Raw genomic sequence first — 23967 nt, forward strand, 5'->3', positions numbered from 1 at the left:
GGACCAACATTGACAGAGTAGTGCTGTACCAAAATATATGTATATTTGGGATTTTATTAACCTTTCTTTATAACTATCATACAGGGAAGTGGGTGGATCATTGTGGAATCTGCAGGTAGATAGTGTCTACCAGAACATTAGTTATCGCAGGTAAGTAGCTCTTTCTTCTGATGAATACTTCTACCTGCATATTTCTTAAAGTACGTTGCATATGCCATATCTACCTGTGAAGAGGGTTGATATATGGTTATACTAGGTCATCCTGCAAGATGGAACTGGCAAAATGGCAGTCTCTACACACCTTGGAATCCAGGCTGTAATTCTTAGCGAATGTGCTAAGAAATGCCCATGGTACTGCCTCAAATAGCTTTTCAATTGGAACTCTTCTTGCAGAGGCAGGAGTGATGGTTTGGACTCTGATCCCTTGTGGCGGTTCCTCTTCGGCCAACGCATAGCAGGTCTTAATGCAGAGGATGATCCACGTTGAAAAGGTCCATTTCTGCACCACTTTGATTTTCTTGGCACCACAGTCCCTATGAAGAGCTGCTCATCTGGTTTTGTGTACTTAATACGGTCCAGGTAGTTGTTGACTGACCTTCTAGGATCCAAACTATTTAACTGTTCCTCCTGTGTTGAACGGTGCTGGGAATAGAAGGTGGGAAGAATGCTGGACTAACTCAGATGGAAAAGAGTTACAACCTTAGGCAGGAAAGGAGCCCTGGTTCTCAACACTAACTCCTTAGAGGAAAAAGATGTAAAAGTAGGACAGGAACTAAGCGCCTGCAACTCGCTTACCCTTCTGACTGTTGTCAGAACCTTTGTGTGGACATTAGTCTTTACGGCTACTGAGCGTAGTTGTACGTCCAGAACACTCAGCTACTTTTTTTATTACAAAGTGAAATGACAGAACCTCTGCGGAAGGGGGTACGGCAAAACATTCCATGGCCATCTCTGGCAAAGTGTCCAGACATCTAGCAGAGGAAGGGCCGTTAATATAAGGATCTTCACCCTTCATTATCCCCCTGGGGATATAGGTTAAGAAGGTTGGACTCTTTACCAACGATATTGCGGATCCTTCTCCTATAATCTTCTTCTTCAATGAGCCTTTACGCCCCCTGGACCTGTTTGAGGAGGCGGCACCACCCAATGGCCCGAGTGCAGCTCCAGTGAAGGTGGCAGTGTTGGTGTTGATGGTGCTACTGTGAACTGGTGTAAAGACTGGTACAGGCACTGGTGCTACAGGCCCTGCATCGTATGGTACCATTTGTATGAATATGGGGAGATTGAATGATACCCCTGGCCGACGTTGTTCACCTGAAGTATTTGTGGCCCTAGCAAAAATGACAAACATTGCGTTACGCAACACCGCTGGGTCCATACCTGACACTGGGACTCTTGGAAAGATGGTGTTGGTGCTTTGAAATCCTTCATCTATGGTGCTGGCCATAACCGATCTGTCAAGAATAAAGCTAGCGCTAGTGATGATGGAAAGGAAGGCATTGGCAAATCTGTCTCGAAGTTCTGGCTGAGGAACAGGCACAGAGCTGTCCAAAGCAGGGTCAAATGTTGTGTTCTCTAATCATCTTTTTTTTTTGCTCTTTAATGCAATGAAGTAGACCTGGAACGGGGCCTTGAATGTTGATGACTCCCCTGTCCTCAGGGGCCTCCTTTTCCTTTATTGCCTGCGTATACATACTGAGGCATGATTAGCAGGAACAGGAATCCTGGTCTGATCCAAAGCACCATAAGTATATGGAGTGTGGGTCTGTGGTGAATATCTGCCCCTCACAATCCCTACAATGCCTACAGCCTGAACATTTTGGATACAACATAGGACTGCCCTAGGCTACTATTTCTGTGGGGAAAACTCACGACTCTCAGAAGAAAGCGAACGAGCTCCAGAAACATGTTGAAGGCGAAGAAAAAAGGGTACTGATGCTGTTGCATCGGGATGAGTGCTATATGGCTTAAGTGACGTCATCTGAAGCCACTTCCAGCATCGATACGGAGCCAGTGCCCCATTCTAGCAATGTGCGAGCATTGAGGTTTACGGATCCAGCTTGATTGCAAGGATTCTACAGGTGAGGAATCTGCAGGTAGATAAAGTATCCACCAGAAACATTGTTGCCAGGGGTAAGTAATATTTTTCTTGCAGTAGGTGGGAAGAATTGCCAGTACAAAGTGAAGCCTTTTGGCAGGAAGTCTGTACAAAGAGTGTTTAACTCTGGCTGAGGGAGCTGTGTAATTGCATTACCTTAGTTGTCACCCGTACTTTGGTGACTGACAGGTGAAGGTAATGACAATTCAGAAATGACAGAACCATACACTGAAGACAATATCACAATCTGAGATTCACAAGCCCATTTCCAGTCAAGTCTGGCATCCGCTCACATTTCAGTAGCAGTGAAGCCTGAAGCAATCACAGAGAGAGTTGAATTCTTTACCAGACATTAAAACAACATCTGTTCCTGAGGAAGTAGTTGAAATTGTTGGAAATGTTCATGCATTTAGCTGGTGCCAAACAGACGTTTACAGATATATTATTTTCTGAAATATTTGAGTCTATGGCCTAAAGCGACTCGATTATAGGAGGATCTAGTGTTGTTATCGGTCTGAGTTGGGAGGAAATAACACAGATTGCACAAACTCAATCTATGACTGGGTAGATCTTTTGCACACCCTCAACCCCAATTGACCATTACCACAGATGTAGCTGTTACTGGGAAGGGTGGCATACATGGCAGGATTGATAATTGACGTAAAGTGATCACAGTAGGCACTACAAAATGTTATTCTGTTAGAACTTACTGCTCTGAAGGTGACAAGGCATCATCATTTCAGAAGACGCTACAAGTCAAAATACTATTTGTATGCTGGCATAAGCTCAATGGATCTATTCTCCGTAGAATTCATACACACTGCTAATACCCAAAGCCCAGAGGCAACCAAGACCACGTGGACCACAAGCAAAATTGCAGATACAATCTTAGCTGAATTGGTGATATTTCTAAAGTGGGGCATCGACATTGCCCCTTTCTAAAAACCAGCCTATCCATTTCCATTATTGAGCAATGCAAGTCCAATAAATCCAGTACACTCAAACTGCGACAACGGAGCACCAGCAGTCAGAGGGACCGGCCAGAACTATCGTCGAGGGTAGTCGCCTACTCAAATCAAGGTCTCACCAAAAAATTATCCACAAAGCCTGCCGCCGTAAGCTGTCCAGCAGACGGAAAAGTTCTTAGCAGAACCACTTTAAGGATGCTCGCTAGAAGCAGAGGGATAAATCTTGCAACAAGTTGAGATAACTTGAATGATGTGACAAACGGGCAAGCATGGCTGGAGTAAAGAAAATCTGAGACCGCACATCACATCTAGTGAGCAAATGACTTTCCTTAACCAGCATAATTTAACTGTGATTTTAAACTGCAATGAATTTTCCACCTTTGGCTTTTAACTGATTTTAGCAAAGATGTTCTGTAGTAACTGTAAGAACTAAAAGGCAGTTAAGGTGAAGGAAAGCATATTAAATGTCTATTTACATTTTTTTTATTCTTAAGTGTAATATTGCAATGGTTTTAGTTAACTATGCAAAAATAAACTTAAACTTAAACTATTTGTATGCGTTTTCTCCAGTTCTCTGAAGCGTCACAATAGGCAAGGCACTCACCTCACATTCAAATTGTTGTAGAACAGTTTTGCCGATCTGTGATGCAGAATTGATCAGGAAACACATAAATTAAGATCAAGTCCAGTGGCACACAACACTTCTTTCAACTCTGGGTGATCACAAACGGACCTGTTTGCAGCAAAAAGGCATTTCTAAAATATGTAGACACATCGGTCAGGCACATTTGCTGACACTCTTCCTCTTCATTTGTCAAGCGCAGTATGTGTCAAGAAATGATGACCATGATGTTTGTAGTGGAAAAAAGAACGACTCCCCTCAGATCTGTTAAAACGACATAAACAATTTTATCAGACTAATGTGCAAAAATGAATCCAGTACCAAAATGTGTACAAAATATATAATGTATTTCTATCAATAAAAATGTATATCAGAACATATATTCTCTGAAAAAAACATAGGTTTCAGGCACGTTATAGATAGAAATTAGCATTTAAAAAACCTTTGAAATTCACTGAAAAAAACATAGGTTTTAGGTAAAGTTATAGTTAGTTGGACATTTCACTCGTACAAAACCATAGAAATTCACCCGTTATAGTTAGTTCAGCTAACTATAACTCATGCCCCCGCAATGCACTGCTGATGAAGTCACATATTACATCACTCATGATATGGTCAGTGACGTCACTGATGACATCTCAAATGACATCATCCAGTGACTGTGTTTCTTTTAAGTTTAAATATGTTTAATATATATAGGGAAAGGCATATTGAAGAATGAGTGGGTGTATAAGTGTGTCAATGGATGTTTTACTAGGTGCGTGACTGACTATAAGTGAGTGATTAAACATATCTTACTGAATGCATAGGTTAGTGACTGAACTGTGTGAATCTCTGTATCCATCTGTCTGTTGGTGTATAAGTGGCAGCATGGGTTTGTAAATAACTACATAGGTGTCTATATGAGTTATTAATTGGTTGTCTGAGTATCTGCATGGGTGCCTGAGTGTTTGTGTGGGTGGGGTGTGTGTGACTCTGCATAGATGTGTGAGTGGGTGAGTCACTGGGTGCATAGTTTGAAGTGTGCATCTATGATGGACTATATGGGTGGGTGAGTGTGTTTGGTTTGCGTTAGTGAGTTAATGTATATCTCAGTGGTACATGTGTGAGTAACTACATATATAAAAGGCAGTATATCTGTGTGTTAGAGTATATAAATGGCTATAAGTGAGAGTGTGTGATTGTGAGAGTGGCTGCATAGATGAGTGTTTGCTTGTATCAATGATTGTATAAGAACGTAAGAATGTGCTAGCATTTGTATGAGTAAGTGAGCTGGTGTGTGTATAACTGTATAGGTGAGTAAATGGGAGTGTGATTAATTATTTGCATGACTGACTAGGTGTGTGAGTACCTCTATGGATGAGTGGCGATGTGTGTGTGTCTATATAGGTGCATGAGTGCATATGATAGTCCTGTACTGCGTGACCATAAGTATGAGTGACTGTTCGGGTGAATGAGTGTATGTATGTGTAAACCTAAGAATCAGTGAGTGGGTATGTAGTTATTGGTGTTGGAGTGTCTATGGTTTTGAGAATGTCAGTCTGTAATTTAGAGTGGGTGTATCTAAAGTTATATTAGGGTGTGAGAAGATGCATGAAATTATCACATGGATGATCACAGTGATGTGTTGTTGAGAGGTGTAAAAAGGGGCATGGCCTGGACCACCTCTCTGCAACGCAGCGCAGTGGTGCTTACTGGAAGCACCTGATGGGCTAGTTGGCCCCCAGGATTGAAGGGGACTTAATTCCCCAACTCTAAACGCACCACAGGGCGCGTTTGCACACGTCACCTCTGGCCCCGCCCCCTCCCTTTACCGCTATGCAAAGGCGCCCTGTGGCACGTTTCTCTTTCTCTCTCATTCCCCCCCCCTCTCTCTCTCCCTCCTTCCCTCTGTCATCTCTTCCTCCCTCTCTCATTTCTCATGACTGTCTCTTTCTTGCCTTTCTCTTGATTAACACCCAACCCCTGTTTTAATCACCGGGTGTACCTTTTGATATATATATGCACCGCCACTTCTAGTAGACTAGCTAAAACAATAAACACAATATATTGTGCAGAGCCAAGAATCCGCCACAATCATGGTTGTTTCCCCCTGGTTCACGTCCTCTCGGCCGAGTTTGTGCTGTCACAGCCCGTGCACACGTGGTTATGTGATCAGTGCTATCCATGTCTTTGAACAGCATTTACTAGTGTTCATTACGCACTGGACCGCGCGCGAATGTGAGCGAGTTTTTTTTATACAGGTTCTCTGATAGCTGGGGGATGCCGAGCAGGACTCCCCCAGCCCCACACCCCGGGCCCCTAATGCGGCACACCACCGTAAAAGGCTTTGGCCAGAGAGGACTCTGTCTCCCCTTCCCCTCGCATCACTGAACTTGGCACAAGTCCACGCTATACCTTTAACACCTCCCTGGAAATCAAGACACGTTCCCACCAGATGCACGTGTTCCTAACCCGCTAAAACCGCTGTACCCAGCAATAGCATGCATGTGTGTGTAGGGGGAGGGGAGGGTTCACTGGCGGGACCACCGTTGGTCATGGTAAGTTCATCCTTCAAATACTTTACCTGAAACGGAGAACACACGTGTGTACTTGGGATTCAGGGAAAGCCAGTAATTAGGCGTGCTTCCGCCTTGCAGGGCTCCCATCCCCTGTAATAAACTTTACAGGCTGCCCCCCATGACCATCCCATCGAGCTCTGCGTGCACAGAGCCCCTGCCACAGATCGAGGTCACCTTTTGTAGGCGCTCCTCTACACTCACCTTCCTGCACCTGTGGTGTAACGTGCAAACTGATGGGGCTCCCCTGCAGAATGTGACGAGGGCCCTCCTACGCCCCCATTCTCACAGATAACCAATGACCTTGCACAGAATGGGGCCCCCTGCTCCTCAGAGGCCGCACGCTCCTGGCCTACACCTCAGTTAAAACCTCCAAACCACAACAGGCTGACATGCGCAGTGCAAAGCATCATTTTCCATAATTGCACATCTTTCATCGTGTGGGCATGCAGGTATGGCGCAGGTTATGCAGGACAGACGGACAATGCCTGGATTATTTGGATTATTATTTGAGACTGTTTGCCTCCAACTCAGTGTCATCGGGGAGCTCGTCCAAACGTGGCACCTAGAGTTCTCGACCCTGGGTGCTTTATAAGAAACACTACCACGTGCCCTTTCTTCATGCCCTGCCGTGGCATGTGTTAGTACTGAGATACGCCATAAAACACAGGGCGCTGGCTGAAACTCACCACACTTCGGGCAGCTCCACTCTGAGAGGCGCACAAGCGGACCCTTATAGCGCCAACTATACCCCAAAACATCGCCACAGATGGCTACAGGGCGTGGATTTAATCTGTGTACCTTACTGCATGCAGCCCCACCATGTGCTGAATATAATGCCAAGTACTTGCAAGACGTTCAAATGCATAACCGATTCATCGTTTATGCTCTGCGTCACACTACTTAATGTTTTTGGATTCTGTTTTCCGTTGCAAATTATTAGTTGCAATAATTTCAGGTTATCCTCAACTAAAGACACTTATCCTCAACTAAAATGTTCGACCACATTACCCCGTTTCTTTCATGGTTTATTTCATCTAAATTCCTTTAAATTATTTGCGAGACCAGTATGAACCAATGAGAGTTCAGCACCATGGATAGCCGCAGCACAGTCTCGATTGGTACAGATTTGGGGCCCCACTCGAACTAAGATTTATTTATTTATTTATTTATTTATTTATTTATTTATTTATTTTGGAAGTTTTATAGAGCGCAAACAAGAGCGCTTTACACACAAATGGGATAACAAGACAAAGGAATAATAATTAAACAAGTCATTTAGTGCAATTATGAGCAAATGGTTAACAATAGAGTAAAGCAAGGTAGCAACGGTGCATAGGTGGTCTGGCTGGACATAGTCATGCGAGGAAAAATAATTAGTCATGAGATTTCTATAGTCTATATTCAGGTGAGTTTAGCTAAAAGGAGCGTTTTTACTTCTTTTTTGAAGGATGCCGTGGAAGAGATAAGTCTGATTTCTGGAGGGAGGGCATTCCAGATCCTGGGCGCCATCCCTGAGAAGGAGCACTTATATTTTTTTCCTTGTGGAATATTTGAGGTTTCAAAAGAAGATTTTCTGCGCTTCTTGTGGTTCTTGAGCCACCCGAGATTGTCAGTTTCCGAGCGAGGAAACTGGGCGAGTTGTGGTGTATAGCCTTGTGTATCATGCATGCGATTTTCAGGTGTATTCTAGCTTCGTATGGCAGCCAATTCAATGATTTTAGGTCGGGAGAGATGTGAGCGTTTTTGAGCCGGTGATGAGTCTTGCTGCAGCATTAATAGAGGCTCTTAGGGGTGCGATTGTGGATATAGGGAGGCCACAGAGGGTGACACTTCCATAATCTACTCGAGGGATAACTAGGGCTTGGACTGCAGTCCTGAAGTCATTGGCTGGGAGGAAGGTTTTCAGCTTCCTCAATGTGTTGATTTGGAAATTAGCTCCCTTCGTTGCATTGCTGATATGATCCTGCATATTGAGATTGCGGTTGAGGGTTATGCCTAATGATTTCGCTGAGTCCACGATGGTAGGTTGCATGTTGAGTGGAGTGAGATGATTCAGCCACGCCTGAGTGATGGGGACTTTGGTGGGAGGTGCTATTAGGAGGAATTCCGTTTTTAGAGCGTTAAGTTTGAGATGATTCTCTGCTAGCCAAGTCTGTGTGTTCCTAAGTGCTGTGTTGAGTATTTTGATGTCTTCAGGGGTGTGTAATTTAGGGTAGAGTTGGGTATTGTCTGCGTACATGTGAAATTGCACATTAGATGCTTGAAGGTTGAACAATGTTGGAGATGGGGAGGATCCTTGTGGGACACCTAGAGTTACAGGAACGAGTGTGGACATAGTATTGTTAATCTTAAATTTCTGGGTCCGGTTATGCAGAAAGGAGGTAAACCACTTGAGTACTGTCCCTGATAGACCCATTCTGAGACTCAGCAGATTAAGTTCTCGTGTTGGACCGTATCAAAGGCTGAAGAGAGGTCGAGTAGGATGAGGAGGCAAGTACTGTTCTGATCAAGAATTTGAATTGCATCATCAATTATGTGTGTCATGGCTGATTCTGTACTGTGGCCTGCTCGGGAAACCTGATTGGTGTGAGTTGAGGGGGTCAAAGTGTTCGATGTGTTTTATCAGTTGGATGTGTAGACATTTTTCTAACAGTTTGGTCAAGGTAGGGATATTGGTGATAGTAGGGCGATAGTTGTTCAGATCGGTGGGGTCTGCTGTGGGTTTCTTTAGTAGGGGCAATACTTGTCCCACTTTGAGGGAGTCCGGGATGCATCCTTGTTGGAGTGAGCTATTAATGATTTTGGTCTAGAGTGGGAGGAGCAATGGGATAAAGTCCTTTACAGCCTTTGCGGGTAGAGGATCAGTGCGGTGATTGGAGGGCTTCAGTGTGCTGAGAATCTTGCCTATAGTTTCTTCCGAGTAAGTTTCGAAGGAAGACCAGGTAGCATGGCTTTTTAGATCGAGGGGCGTTTTGCTGTGGGGGCTAGAGTATAGGCTTTGATCAGTGAGGAGATCTTTCCTGATGTTGTTTGTCTTGAGCTTAAAGAAAGTAGAGAATTCTTCACAGGTGGGCAGTGTGCTAGAAGTGTTTTGTAGTCGTTGAGGGTCATCCTTGGATTGAGTTTGGATTACCTCGAACAGTTTTTTGGGCCAGTTTCTTGCTTGGTCAAGCTGGTGGCTAAATAAACCTGCTTTCGAGCTTTTGATTTTTCTAAAGTAAGCGTTTCTTTTTCTCTTTAGTGTTTTGAGGTGCTTAGCCGAAGGGACTGATCTCCAATTGCGTTCCGCCAGACTCATAGCTCGTCTGTCTTCGTTAAGCAGCCCGGTGTACCATGGTTTAGAGTTTTTAGATTCTCTTTAATTGAAGGGGGGCAACCTCGTTGATAGTAGAGGACATTGACTTAAGGTAGTGGTCGGTGAGAACCTGTAAGTCAGAGGCACCGGTAGGGGGTAGGAGAAGATTGTAGCTGGGAGAAGGTAATGAGTTGGGATTGAGTTTCTTCAGGTCTCTCTTCCAGATCTTTGGTTTGGTGGGTTGAAACGGGTTCGATTTTACGTTTTCATTGATGAAGAATGTGATAATGTGGTGGTCAGACCAGTCACAGGGTTCGATTGACTCAAGTTGAATGGAGTCCACTTTGGAGATGATTAGATCCAGGATAGAGCCTTTATCGTGAGTAGGGCTGTTGCAAATTTGGGTGAGGTATAGAGCGCTGAGGACATTTTTGAGACTAATGACCACAGCGTTGTTGTGATTGTTCCAGTGGAGGTTGAAATCGCCAAGGAATATTTGTGTGTGTTGCCGTCCAGATTTCGTTGTGATCATGTCCATGAGGTGTTCAGTAAAGGTGAGGTTGTCCCCTGGTGGGTGGTAGATAATGTGTAGGGAGCATACAGGATTGCCTTCACTGTTGATGTCGAGGCAGAAGTGTTCACAGGAGGGGAATATAGGGGATATGGCTCTAGTTACTGAGAGGTTGCTCCGGTGAATACATGCGATTCCACCCCCTGTCTTGCCACTCCTATCCAGTCTGATGATGTGGTAATTAGGGGGTACTAGAATGTCAATGAGAGGCGAGGAAGATTCTGTTAACCAAGTTTCGGTGAGTATGGTCAGGTCTAGGTCATGTGCGATAATAAGATCGGCAATGTCTGATGCGTGTCTAGGGGCCGATCAACAGTTCAGGAGTGTGCATTTAAGCTGGGGAGTGACAAGGGAGGAGGAGGGGTCAAGAGTGAGTGTGACTTTTTTAAGATTATTGGCAACGATACCTCTGTCGTTTTGTGTGGAGACCTGTGAGGGTTGAGGTGGATAGTAGGGATGGGAAGGTGTGTGGGGGATATTTGGGTCGTGAGAGCGGGATCATACGAGTGCAGGAGGGAGCGTATGTCGTGCGCCGAAAGTGGATTGATGCTTCGCAGAGGACGAGTGGCCGAATTACGGGAGGGAATTGAGGTCCAGTAAGGAGGATTATGTTTGTATGAAAAAAGAGGATGGGTGGTGGGCTTGTTGGGTGAAAGGGTTCTGGAGGGTGTGGGGTGCCTGGGTTGATTCGAGATCAACTCTTTGAAAATATGAAGTTCGTCTTTAATTTGGAGAAGAGTGGCCATAATCTTGTCCAAAGTGGTGTTTGGAACGGTAGTGTTGGTGGACCGAGGTATGAGTTGAGGAGGTTTGGCTTGTTTCGGTGTGAAATCTGATAAAGGCAAGGGAGGAGCAGGGGGGGTGATGAGTAGTTTTTGGGCATATTGTTGGCATGGATGTATGGGTAGTTGGGGTGATTGGTGGTGGGAGAAGAGGTGTGGTAGGTGTGTCCAGGAGTGTAGTATACTCTGGTGTATGAATTGGTGGAAACGTATGAGAGGGTGTAGCGTGTGTGATTAGGAGAGTTGTAGTTGCAGCTAACTGGGAAGTGGTTGCGTTTGGTAGGGGGAGGGGAGTGGGACGTGTAATGGAGGTGGGATATGTTCTAAAGGCGGGTTAGAGGGTGGTGGGACGATCAATGAGTGGTCGTGGTGGGGAGACCTTTTATACACAACCTGGTAAACGTAGGGGTGTTGATTAGGATGGGAGGCTTCAGAGTTCGGGGTGACCAAGTGGAATAAGGAAGGTATAGAGGAAGAGAGAGTTAAGGTGGGAGAGCTGTTAGAGGGGAAGTGATCTCTGATAAGAACCAGTGGGGGAACAACTTCTATAGTGGGTGAATGTGTGGACTCAGTACTGGGTTGGGGGAGGAAGAAGGAGTTGTTGTGAGGCAGGGCAGAGGTAGGGGGAAGGATGGTGATGGAGGAGGGGGGACTAGAGGTGGGGGGCTATGGTCATTGCGGGGGACCTAACCGATTGGGTAAGGGGTGAGTTTGTTACAGTCGTGCAAGTTGGAAGTATGTGAGGGTTAGGTGAAGAGAGGAGACGTGTGTTGGAGGGTAGGGTAGAATAGTTGAGGGAGGTGAAAGGCTCAGAGCTCCTTTGTGGCAGGGGGTAAGGGGTGGGAGGGTGGCATAGGGGGTAGGAGTTGTGGTGTCTGGGGTGCTAGGTGTGAGGGTCAGTTGGGTGGAAGTAGGTGGATTAGATACCTGCTCTTTAATAATAGGGAAGATGTTATCAAATCGGTTTAGACTACGATCCGTGGACTGAATGAGAATAGTTCTGTTGTTGTGAATGGTGATGGTCGCTGTCGCTTGGAAGAGTTGTGATGGTGCAGTGTAGATCATTAGACCATGTGCGGATTTCCTAATGGAGGAAATCGCAAATAAGGCTAAGAAGGCTTTCCTCCATTGAGCTCTACGTTTAGTGTAGAAAATTATATCGGTGGCCGTGATCCCATTGTGTAGTGAGAAATATGGGTCAGCAAAGGGCATTTCTGGGTGATATTTTAAAAAGTTGTGTTTGAAGCGTTTGGCAGATTTTTTAGTAAGTTTAGGGGGGTAAATGATTTTGTAGGTGTGAGTGCCTGTGAGTTCCATGCTGTGAGCTGTGGTGTAGGTGAGGGGAGTGTGTTGTGGTGCGTGTAGATGTGTAGGCTAGAGAGTCAAAGTTGGCTGGGGTCAGTGATGAGTCGGGGCTAATGTAATGGGGATGTGGAAGTGGTTGAGTCAGTCTAAAATACGGGCAATCTTAAATACCAGCAGGGATAGGTCGAGCCAAAATTGGGGGGGCTGGGGTAGTGTTGAGTCGGGGCTAATGTAATAGGGATGTGGAGGTGGTTGAGTCAATCAAAAATATGGGCATTCTTAAATACCAGCAGGGATAGGTCGAGCCAAAATAGGGGGGTAATGCACTGAGGTTCTGATTGAATGTGTGCCGGAGGTGAGATCGGTAGCCGAAGAGGCTGAAGAAACTATGATTTAGGGACTAGTTTAAAATGGCCGACTCCTTAGAAGAGCTAAAGAATGGCTATGTAGTCCTCTGTTTGTTTCCATGGGTTATGAGATAGAGTGTAGTCCTGTTTCGCTTTCTATCCTGGGGCTGAGGAGATAAGTCCTGTTTCAGTTTGGATGATTAGGTCATGAAGAAGAGGAGTCAAGTCCTATTTCAGTTTTGGTGAGCACAGGTCAAAAACAAAGCTATTACCCGTGTTTAGTAATGGTCAGTGGTTGGGGGAGACAATTTGCCATTGTAGTTTATGACCCCAGCCATTTTGTGCCACTGCCAACGTGGAAAATGCTTAGTAAAATGAAAAGGAGACGTCCAAGACAAAGAGAGGTAGTAAAGAAATCCAAAAGTACCTTTGTGCAGAGCACTATGCCGTCTCGGAGTTGGTTGAAACAAAATAAAGTCAAAGTTGCAGGTTACATCGTGTGACCCATTGGAAGTATAGGGAAGTAGAGGGAAGTGCTGCTTCAGAAACTGGGTGCTGCGTGTATCATCCTTTGCATCACTAGTTCCGATGTGAGAACTGAAAGTAGAATCAACGCTTTTGTGCACAACTACTCCCCAAGGGGGGGGGGGGGCATGGAGAGCCCGTTCCTGTGTCTTCCCAGTCCCCAATTAACTGAGGGCTCCAGTCGCCAAGGCAACCCCGCTGCGGGGGGGGGATCTCACCCACCAAGGCCCCTCCAGTCATCACAATCGGGGGCTGCAGGGGTAAACCAGAGTCAATCGGCGGCCGGCATGGAGGTCAAGCTGCGCCGCGAACACAGAGTTCATCCGGGGCCTGCCGCCTCCGCGGCCCGGCAGCTCAGCCACCGTGCTCTGCTCCGGTCTCGAGTCACCGGGGACACATTGCAGCTGGACAAGCGAATAGAGGAAGAGCTCTCCCGCCTCTCGTTGCAGTCCTCGGCTGCTGGCAGTTGCTCCGCAGAGCTCCCGGGACCACCATCGAAGTCTCAGTTCAGCAGCCCCGCCAGGTCATCAGGGACCCTCCACTGCCTTCGTGGGTCTAGACCTGGGGTCGAAGGGGCAGAGCTGCCGCGGCAGAGTGGGCAGAGGAAGCCTAGGTCTACTAGACCCGAGGCACGGCCGCCGGAGCAGGACAAGCCCCAACCTGTGTGGATGTTGGTGGGCGGAGGGGCCCCTAGGACAAGCCGATCTCCTCCGCCATTCTGTGCAAGAAGCCTCCAGGTCCACGGCTGCCTGGCAGTCGCCCCGCCGAGCTGCTGGGTTAGTCACCGATGCCTCCGCTCAGCGACCCCGCCAGGTTAGCAGGGACCCTCCTGTGCCTTCGTGGATCTCGACCTGGGGTCGCGGGGGGCAGAGATTTCAGATTCTGACAGTGCAATAGGGATATCCGCTTTTAATGCTTCTGGGGCTAAGGTTTTTTGGGGTGTTGTTGTGGAAAACAGGCAAAAGTTAAATGAACATATTGCCATTTATTAAATTTTTTAACTACCCCCGGACCTGGCCCACCCGGGGGCTTAATTAAACGAAGCGCGGGAGTGCGCTGGGTGCGCGAATCTCGCCGATTTTATTTGGGCCCTGAGCAGGCGTAGGGGGGTCAGGGTGTTTCTACCCTGCCCCCTTTTCCTGTTTTGCGCATTTGTTTTTCTGTTTTCTTGTGCCTCGGTTCTACCCAGGCACAAGATGGCTGCCAACACTTCCTGGTTTGGAGTGTAGACAGCCAATTAGCATGAAGCTCGTGATCGGGAGGCTCCGCGGATCCTGCGCACCTCTAGATAGATATTTTATTTAATTTTGATTTTCTCAGCAACTACTGAACGGATTTACACCATTTAACAAAAATGGCTCTTTCTGCACCAAGGGCTACCTTTTTGCCAAATTTGGTGTAATTCCGTTCAGCAGTTCGGGCTGTAGCCGTGTCTAAAATTTCCTATGGGAAATTGCACGGGGAAAACACGTTTTGAAACCCCCCCTTTTTCTTGCCCCCCTTTGACGGATCACCCCGCAACTTTCAAGATATGAGCGGACCGGAGCGGGCCATAAGTTTTGAAAATGTTGTGAAGATTCGTCAAATGGCGCCAAAGTTATTGGGAATAGAATGTTGCGATTTTCCTATGGTAACTAGGTCCTAACTATAACTACCTACTGGCGACCGCAAGTAGCTTATGTATACATATATATATATATATATATATATATATATATATATATATATATATATATATATAATGTTATTTATGTGAATATACGGAAGATTACAACCTAGTAGTTTAGTTTCTTCTCATTGCTTTTTATTGTAAAGTGGAATAGGTTGCATCCTTATTCCAAACCCATAATGTGAGGAGAGCAGTATGGTCACAATATCTGTTTCACAAATATTTTGAACTTACTACACAACCCCAAAGTGTTGCTTTGAAAAGTCGCACTTTAAGGTTCAAAAACACAGAATAGTCGTATGACTTCACGCAAGGTTTCAACCTAAACTTTTCCCACGGTTTCGCATCAAGCAGTCTATCGAACAGCCAATGTTTTTCAGACTTCTCAAAATATGACAGAAAGATCTCTTCACACCATGGATATGAATGTTATCCATTGGAAGGACAGTCACACAGAAAGACAAAACAGCTGTTGTTGTGTTTCTGCAAACATGTCAAGGCGAGGCATTTTTCTACAGTGGGAATTGATATACGGATTACATGTAAACAGGATTGTTATACTAGAGAAAAACACGCACCACATGCTCATTATACTCATAAATAAAGGTCTTGCCCTGGCTTTATAAGGCAGTATTCCTTTGAGTTGCATATGTAAAACAGCTGCATCGTCATCAGTCCACTCGTTCATGAAACATGTTAGGAAAGTCACTAATGGGTCAGGGTGTGTAGAGGGCTTCATTTCCTTGTTCTGTGTGAAAGGGTAATGCACAGTTTGTGATCCAGAACAACATATGCATCAATTTAAAAGCATTGATTAAAATGCCGGTTTGTGGAACTTCCCAACTCCCTGCGGCATGAAAGTGGCAACATTTGAACTTTATTAACATTAACCATGTTTCTAATGCACACAGATACCCTATTCAATGCTGAAAAAGCAATATATAATTAGGGGATAAGCCTGGGACTTGTGCATGGTGAGTTTCAGGTACAGTAGTCGCAAGCCACCAGTCATATGCATGAAACCAAAACTTAGACTTGGAAGAAAAATATGTAAATATATACTGAAACTATCACTGGTTGGCCCCTCAGGTGTTCATGAAAGTGATGGCAGTGGTAGCAGTACACCACCAAAAGTTAGGGGTCGCAGCCTTCCCCCTACCTCGATGATTGCTGTTGAACTTGAGCTTGCCACAAGCAGCTGCTCACCACCTCCACACTTCATTGGGGTTCACTATCAATGTGCCGAAGTCACACCTGACTCCTCAGATGCTGCCTTTCATTGTAGCCATTTGGACAGGGTTTGGTCTTGTTCCTTTCCCCCAGAAAGGAGTGTTCAGGACATTTAGTCTATGATTCCAATATTTCATCCTTTGTTCTGGGTTTCGGTGAGGTTGCTGGAACTGATGGCCTCTTGCTAGCCAAGCATGCCAGGTGTCATATGCGGGATCTGAAGATTCTAGTGGGCCCAACATCAAGGGGACTTCTCTGTCCACACCCAGATTTTGGAGGAGACTTGTGGTTACTGGACCAATTTTGGGTCAGCCTCCGACCCCTCTCCATACCCCCACCAGAGCTGACACTGGTGACTGATGCATCGCCTCTGGGCTGAGGCGGCCAACTGGGAGAGAAAGAGATCAGAGGCCATTGGTCTTGTGCAGAGTCCCGGCTTCAGGTCAACTTCCTGGAGGTGAGGACCACCTGCTTGGTGTTGAAAGCCTTCTTTCCATCCATCAAGGTGTTGTATAGCATTTTAGGACCCTAGTGTAATTTTCCCGATTCATGCCCTTATATAGGTATAAAGTACTGTATCCTTATATAGGCATAGAAATCATAACCATATTAAGACATACCTCATGCAGTCCTAATACGGCATGGCTACTTCCACTAGTTCCGAAAATCTACAACGATTTCTTGGAAAAACCCGCCTTCAGCAGTCGGGGACTTCCCCCTGCTTGAGTATTGATTTATCCAAGAACCCATGGAGTTTTCAAAGAACTGAGACCCTTTGATGACGTTATTATGTCCAACCTTACGTCAAACTCGGCACCTTCAAGGTATAAATATGCCCACACCTGCCCAAACAAAAACACAGTGGTTTGGAGCAGTTTGACTATCTACTTGCCCGACGCATCTCGCTGCAGCAAGTGCCGAAGGAAGCCGACCCTCCAGCAGACGCACTGAGAGAGACGCTGTCTTTTCTCCTGCCGAGAAATCCAGCTCCAGTGTTTCCAAGCTACCCTTGCGGGTTGTTGGGAAATCGAGTCCTGAGAGAGAGAGAGACCAGACCTCCTTCATTCTAAAACCAAGGTACGGAGCTGATTAGACCCTTGGAGAATTATTGGATAGATTCTTGGCAAAGAATACTGAAACTAATCTACACCTCACTTACTTCTTCCCTTGTATTAGACCTAGGTTAGGTACACCGGGGTAGGCATATTTTAGAAGCACCAGTTGAGTGCTTTTTTAGTCTTTATTTATTAATGTATGTATTCTATGTATTTTATGGCTTAGAAACCATATCATGCTTTTACAGTATTATTTTATAATACTCTTCATACTGTATGCATTGTACTTTGCAACCAGTATTACGATTGTAGCAGTTCATTTCTTCTGCATGAGAAAGAAGCCTGTTCAATAAATACTTTTATTGAAAACGCCCGTCTCTATTTCTCTGCACCTCTGGTGAAACGGAGCATGCACGATTGAGTAAAATAACTATCTATTGGTTCCGCGACTCTAGAGATACATTTCTTATTCTTGGGAAACAAAGTTGTCATGTTTATGCGATTGTCGGAGACTAATCCCTTATTGTGAATTTGAGAAAGTTTCTAGTGACCTCTGAGCTAGCTGGCACGCACACAATTAAGTCTAGTATATTCGATAGAGACCTAGTGGACCTCAGTCTTACCTCTAAACGATAGGATATACTATTCCAATGCGCAGAGCCTATTGGGAATATAGGAGCTACACTACATGGCGCCCAACGTTTGGTAAGGCACTAATTTAACACTAGATACTAGAGTAGCTCAGTCGTGCTTTTAACAAAGACCCCTTTTTTCCCGTAAAATACTCCAATAGACGTCTGGAGTGGGTAAAAGGATATAATATCCGCCATAACTGAGTAGGACGAAAAATCGTATATATTTTGTTCAACGTTGAAGGATACAGTGTTCCAAAAATATTGTGCACCTTATCTTTGTTTCCTTGAAACTTGCTCTGCAAACTTTCGGTCAACAAAATGACGGAGAGTGACGACGAAAGAGAGAGAGCTGCAGCAGCAGCAGCTCAGGCAGTTTTAGACGACACAGGTCTCCAACAGAATGACCCGGATGCTATACTCATCCCGGTAAATATAAGGAAAACAATCACTATAAAACTTATAAATAATGGAGTATCATCGAGAGGTGGTAAAGTAATCTTTGTTATAGAGGCACATGAATATCGGCAGACAGAGGTGTTCTATTGATGGATTCTTTCCTACAGCAAATCCAGTAACACATGAGTTCCATACTACAAGGTAGAGGAACCTCCAGCGGAATACGTTCCTTTCGAGGACGTCCAAATTCCACTAACTTACCAGGAGCATCAGCTCTGGTTTAAAGGCGCCCTACAACATCAAAATCACATTACCAGGCTCGGTCCACTAGGTAGACCAGGAGCAACATGGCCGGTACTAGACCGCTATACACCACATCCTGACATTGAGGGAATGGCAGGTCCAGAACTACTACCTCAGCTAAAACAGCTAATTAAAATACATGGACAGTTGGTTCAATATGTCATGGGGACTTTAATGGTCCAACCTGCTGTAAGAATTCCACAGCACACCCCTCATCAGGGGAACACAAACAAAATTACACCACAGACTATACAATCAGTCATTGGTAAATTGCCCGCAAAAAGGGAACAAATTCCGTTCTGGTTAGCACAGAAAATTACTCAAACTGAGGCAGTATTTCCTGATCCTTCGTCTCATGAAAAACACAGAATTTTAACAATCTGTTTACCAATGGGGATTGCACCACACGTGGAGGACTGTGACACTTGGGGTACAGTCTTTGCTTCAATCTACACAAAAACACATGGTGTTCCGTCTATGGCGGTAATACCAGACGTCCTAAGACCGATTCAAAATGAATACGGACCAGAACCTGCTTTAAATCTTGGTATGAAGTTACTAAAAGATTTCAAACAGGTCTCGGCTATACTATTAGCTAACATCAAAGGTGAAGCAGCATCCGTGGCAATCCACCCAAAAATTAAAAGAAACAGATATAACTGAGCAACCATATGAACTTGCAAGAATAATTGAAAAATCCTATGAAGAACTAGGTAGAGATAGTTTGGGAGGGAACCCAGTAAAGCCCGAACTGACAGAAAATCCTGAAAAGGTTTTTATTAAAAATAATCTCACTACTCCTAAAAAGAAGTGGGAAAATACTAAACAGACACTTCCTAAAGAGAAGCGCTCCCAGTCCAGATGAAGGTCTCCTCAAAAGGAGCCCTCTGAAAAGAGGTACAACCTCAGAAATAGGGATAATTTGAGAAAACCTGATAGATATCAAGATACTGATACACGTACCTTTCAGACTTCCTCGCAGAAATCAGATAGAAGAGGACGGTCAGAACAAAAGAAAGAATGCGTGAAGTCCAAAGACGATCAGAAAGTTCCTAAAAATAAGAAGACTCAATTCACCAAGAAGAAGGTAGCGAGTGTAAAGATCAGACATGCCGAGGATCTTGAGGACACAACTCAAGAACGGGGAGTGGACCCAGACAATGCTAGACAGCGCAGCAGAAGTCACCATAGCTCGCAAGATCCTGAAGGATCATCTGGAGACAATGGACTTGAATGAATGCATTCAAGTTGAAACTGCCGACACCAGGGTTAGTGTCCCCCTTAAGTTATATGAAGTAACACTCCGGATGGAGGGGGACATAACTAGGAAAATAAAGGCACTCTTTTGGGACAAGCTATCTAAGGGTTATGACATTCTTCTAGCTGAACAAGATTGGCCTCCTGAATTTGTCAAGGAGTGCCCACATGGCGAAGAAATCATTATGCCAGCCTTCTCTAATCATATTCCAATTCATAAAAAATACACATATGCCAGAAAATGGGCTGTGGCCCAGGCTCCAGCATTATATAAAAATCATGCAGGATGGGATGAGGACTCTCCTCACCATAAAATCCAGTTAAAAAATCAACCAACAATGCAAAGACAATATCCTGTTAAACAGGAAGCTAAAAAACAGATCAGGGAGATCTTAGATCAACTTCAATACCAAGGGGTGATTGAAACATGCACCTCGTCTATGAACAATCCTTTGTTTCCTATCTCCAAACCGGACAATACATATCGTCTAGTTTTGGACTACAGACATCTAAACTCCTGTTGCAAAACGTTTGCAGTACAGAATGCACACAGTGCCGCACTGATGAATAACATCGTGTGTAAAAAGTATAAAACCACATTAGATATTTCTAACGGTTTCTTCTGTCAAAACATTGCACCAGAAAGCAGGTATTTGACCGCTTTCTCAATCATGGGGACACAGCGACAATTTTGCCGTCTCCCCCAAGGATTCAAGAATAGCCCAGGGTTATTTTCAGCAAGAGTAACAGAATTACTACAAATGTATGATGATGAGGCAGTATCTTATGTCGATGACATCAATCTTACAGACGATGACTTGGACAGGCACTTGAAAAGAGTGAGCACCATTATACTTGGGTTTGCTTCTGAAGGGTACAAATCCAATTTTAAGAAATCACGAATTGCCCACCTCAATGTCCTATTCTTATGATACAAACTTTCAAGTGAAGGCAAAAGCCTGGCAGCAAACTTTCTAGAGAAATGTGCGCTGCTCCAAACTCCAAAGATGCTGAAAAACTTGCAATCAATTCTAGGTTTCCTGAATTTCGGAAGAACTTGCGTTCTAAATTACGCAGAAAGGGTTAAACCTCTCTACGAACTAATCAAACCTGATTTCAAACCAACTAATTGGACTCAAAAACACACAGAAATTTTGCGTTCAGTACAAACAGATATGTTAGCAAAAACACAGTTACAGACACGCGACAACGTGCGCAATCTTGTAATCCGAATCATCCCAGGGAGATGCGGATTCACGTACCTAACATTTAATGAAGGTAAAAAGGTACCAATAGCTTACAAATCACACTTGTACACATAAGCTGAAATAAAATTCACTTCAACATAAAAAATTCTGACAGCGGTTCAAACTGCACTAGCAAAGGAGAGAGCCCTCGCAGAGGGTAAACGCATAATGATCGTTACACCTGTACCTGCCTTAGAGGCAGTAACAAAAGCGAGCATTCCAAATGCTAAAGCTTTACATCCGAGATGGATACAATGGGTTAACTCTCTTACTGCAACAGACGTAGAATACGTTTTAGACCCATACTTGAAAACACAAGAATTTCTACAATACGAACAAGAATGTCCTCTGCCCATTGAGATTCTGCCTCTAGAACATTACGGATGTATAATCTATACAGACAGATCAGCACAACCCGCAATTGGAGGTAAACAAGCATATAGTGCTGTGTGCGCGATTGTTAAAGGTCGCTGGCGCGAAGGTAAATTTCAACCTATGGTCACTAAAACTCAATCACTAGGAGACTGTACAGCTCAACGAGCTGAACTAAAGGCTTTCAAGATGGCGCTTGAAAATACTGATCGCAAGTTCCCCACTCCTAGTGTGCGATTCATATTACTGCGTCCAGTCTTACCATGAATATTTGCAGAACTGGGTTCAAAACGGTTTCAAAGACGCAAAAGGTGGCACAATTAAGCTTAAAATGCTTTGAGAACAAATAGTTCTATTACAGAAGGAACTACAAAAGACTCACGTGATTCATACACTGAGTCATCAGCTGATGAAGCCGCGAAGGGAGCTGTGCAAACGGCTTCCGTAGCTACAATCAATTGTTCGAAAAAAACAATAAACGGTGAAACCATGCTCGCTGTCAATGCCACGAGCAAAGGCAGCGGAGCCACGTTACCTCTGAATTATCCACTCGAGTATACATACATAATTGATGCAAACTCTGTTCCTTTTGCTCGAATCCCTGGAGTGGGGGATAGAGTAACTCCAAGCAGGAACAGGAGAGGTGCTCTCGGTTTTGAAGCACATATGGGAGAGGGTCTGGTATATCAAGGGATCTCTAAATCTCTATTAGAATTAGAAGAGAGGTACTGGTGGCCAAGGATGAAAGCTCATGTATACGAATTCGGAATTAATTGCGATGGCTGTTACAAATACCACAGCTTTGAACACCACCAGATTCCTGACTACAGAGTAGCCAGCCCAGTACAGACACCACTGTTAGACAGCATAAGGCTATCTACATGCGGATATCCGAATGGACTGATGCAGTCCCACAAATATTAAGACCGATTCATTTAACGCCCGAACTGTTATAAAAGATTTGCGAGTCTTTATCGGCACATACGCAATCGGCCCGCTACATTCTGACCAGGGTCCTGTGTTTAGCTCTTGAGCTTACAAAGAGTCCATGGCGAGCTTGGGCGTTGCATTCCGGTACTCAAGTCCATTCCATCCTGAGGGAAATGCGATAGTGCAAAGAAAAAACTGTGACGTAAATCAATCTATAACAGCTAGGGTATTAGGCTCGGGTGACGTGTGGGTCAAACATCTAATAAGTGTCCAACGTAGTCTTAATAATCTGCCAAGAAATTCTCTGGGTGGAATCACTCCATATGAAATGCTTTTGGGTACTAGAATGCTCATCCAGGATCTTGATCGTCATACTTCAGTGGTGGAACAAAAACCCTTTCATATCAAAGACCGTTTTGCAGGACTTAAATGAAACAAGAAGAATTCTAAGCAACACAACACAAAAGCCCTCGACCACTGAAGAAACACCACCTGTCCCAGCAAGATCTGTCTGGATTCCAAAGATTGGGGATCTAGTTAGAGAAAAGATTGCGGTGAAGAAGGAATTTGGACCTTCGTACAGAAAACCAGTACCTGTGTTAGCAATCCACGGAACAAGATCAGTGTTACTGCCGCCCCTTGCTGGAAGAAAGGAGAACCGAGTCGTGTACACCAGGGTAGGCGTATTTTAGAAGCACCAGTTGAGTACTTTTTTAGTCTTTATTTAATAATGTATTTATTCTATGTATTTCTTGGCTTAGAAACCATATCATGCTTTTACAGTATTATTTTATAATACTCTTCGTACTGTATGCATTGTACTTTGCAACCAGTATTACGATTATAGCAGTTCATTTCTTCTGCATGAGAAAGAAGACTGTTCAATAAATACTTTTATTGAAAATGCCCGTCTCTCTATTTCTCTGCACCTCTGGTGAAACGAAGCATGCACAATTGACTAAGTAAAATATGTATTGTTTCCGCGACTCTAGAGAAACATTTCTTATTCTTGGGAAACAAAGTTGTCATGTTTATGCGGTTGTCAGAGACTAATCCCTTGTGAATTCGAGAAAGTTTCTAGTGACCTCTGAGCTAGCTGGCACACACACAATTAAGTCTAGTATATTCGATAGAGACCTAGTCGACCTCAGTCCTACGTCTGAACTATAGGATATACTATTCCAATGCGTAGAGACTATTGGGAATATAGGAACTACACTACAAAGGGGAAGCTTGCAGATTACAACACCGCCATATGATAATGCAACAACCAGGGTGGGCTGAGGTCAGGGACCCTGTGCCAGGAGGCCTTGCAACTCTGGAAGTGACTGGACCACCAAGGAGATTCCTGGTGGTGAACCATCTGGCAGGACCATTCACTGTTAGGGCAGATAAGCTAAACTGTTGGAGCTTAGCAGATCCCAAGTAGCAGTTAGAGCCAGAGGCGGCAGATGGTCTCTTCTACCAATGGGGAGAACCATGGCTTGATTTGTTAGCCACCACTGAGAACGTGAAATGTCAGCACTTCTTTGCGTTGGAGTTTCCAAAACTTCTCTCGATCTGAGGCACACTCTGCCACGAGTTGAACTCTGGACTCCTGTATGCCTTTTTACCAATACCACTCATGCCTGAGTTCTCAAGAAGATCAGAACCGATCTAAGTCAACCTTTTGGTATCTAAAACTCCTGGGTTTTGTCATCTGTACCCCGATCAGATTGCCCCCGGAGGATCTGCTTTCACAGCAACAGGACAGGGTCCTGCACCGGGGACTTTTTAATCCACCCCGCAAATTCTCCACC

This window comes from Lissotriton helveticus, chromosome 2_1 (assembly GCF_964261635.1).
Source record: "Lissotriton helveticus chromosome 2_1, aLisHel1.1, whole genome shotgun sequence".
Taxonomy (NCBI): domain Eukaryota; kingdom Metazoa; phylum Chordata; class Amphibia; order Caudata; family Salamandridae; genus Lissotriton; species Lissotriton helveticus.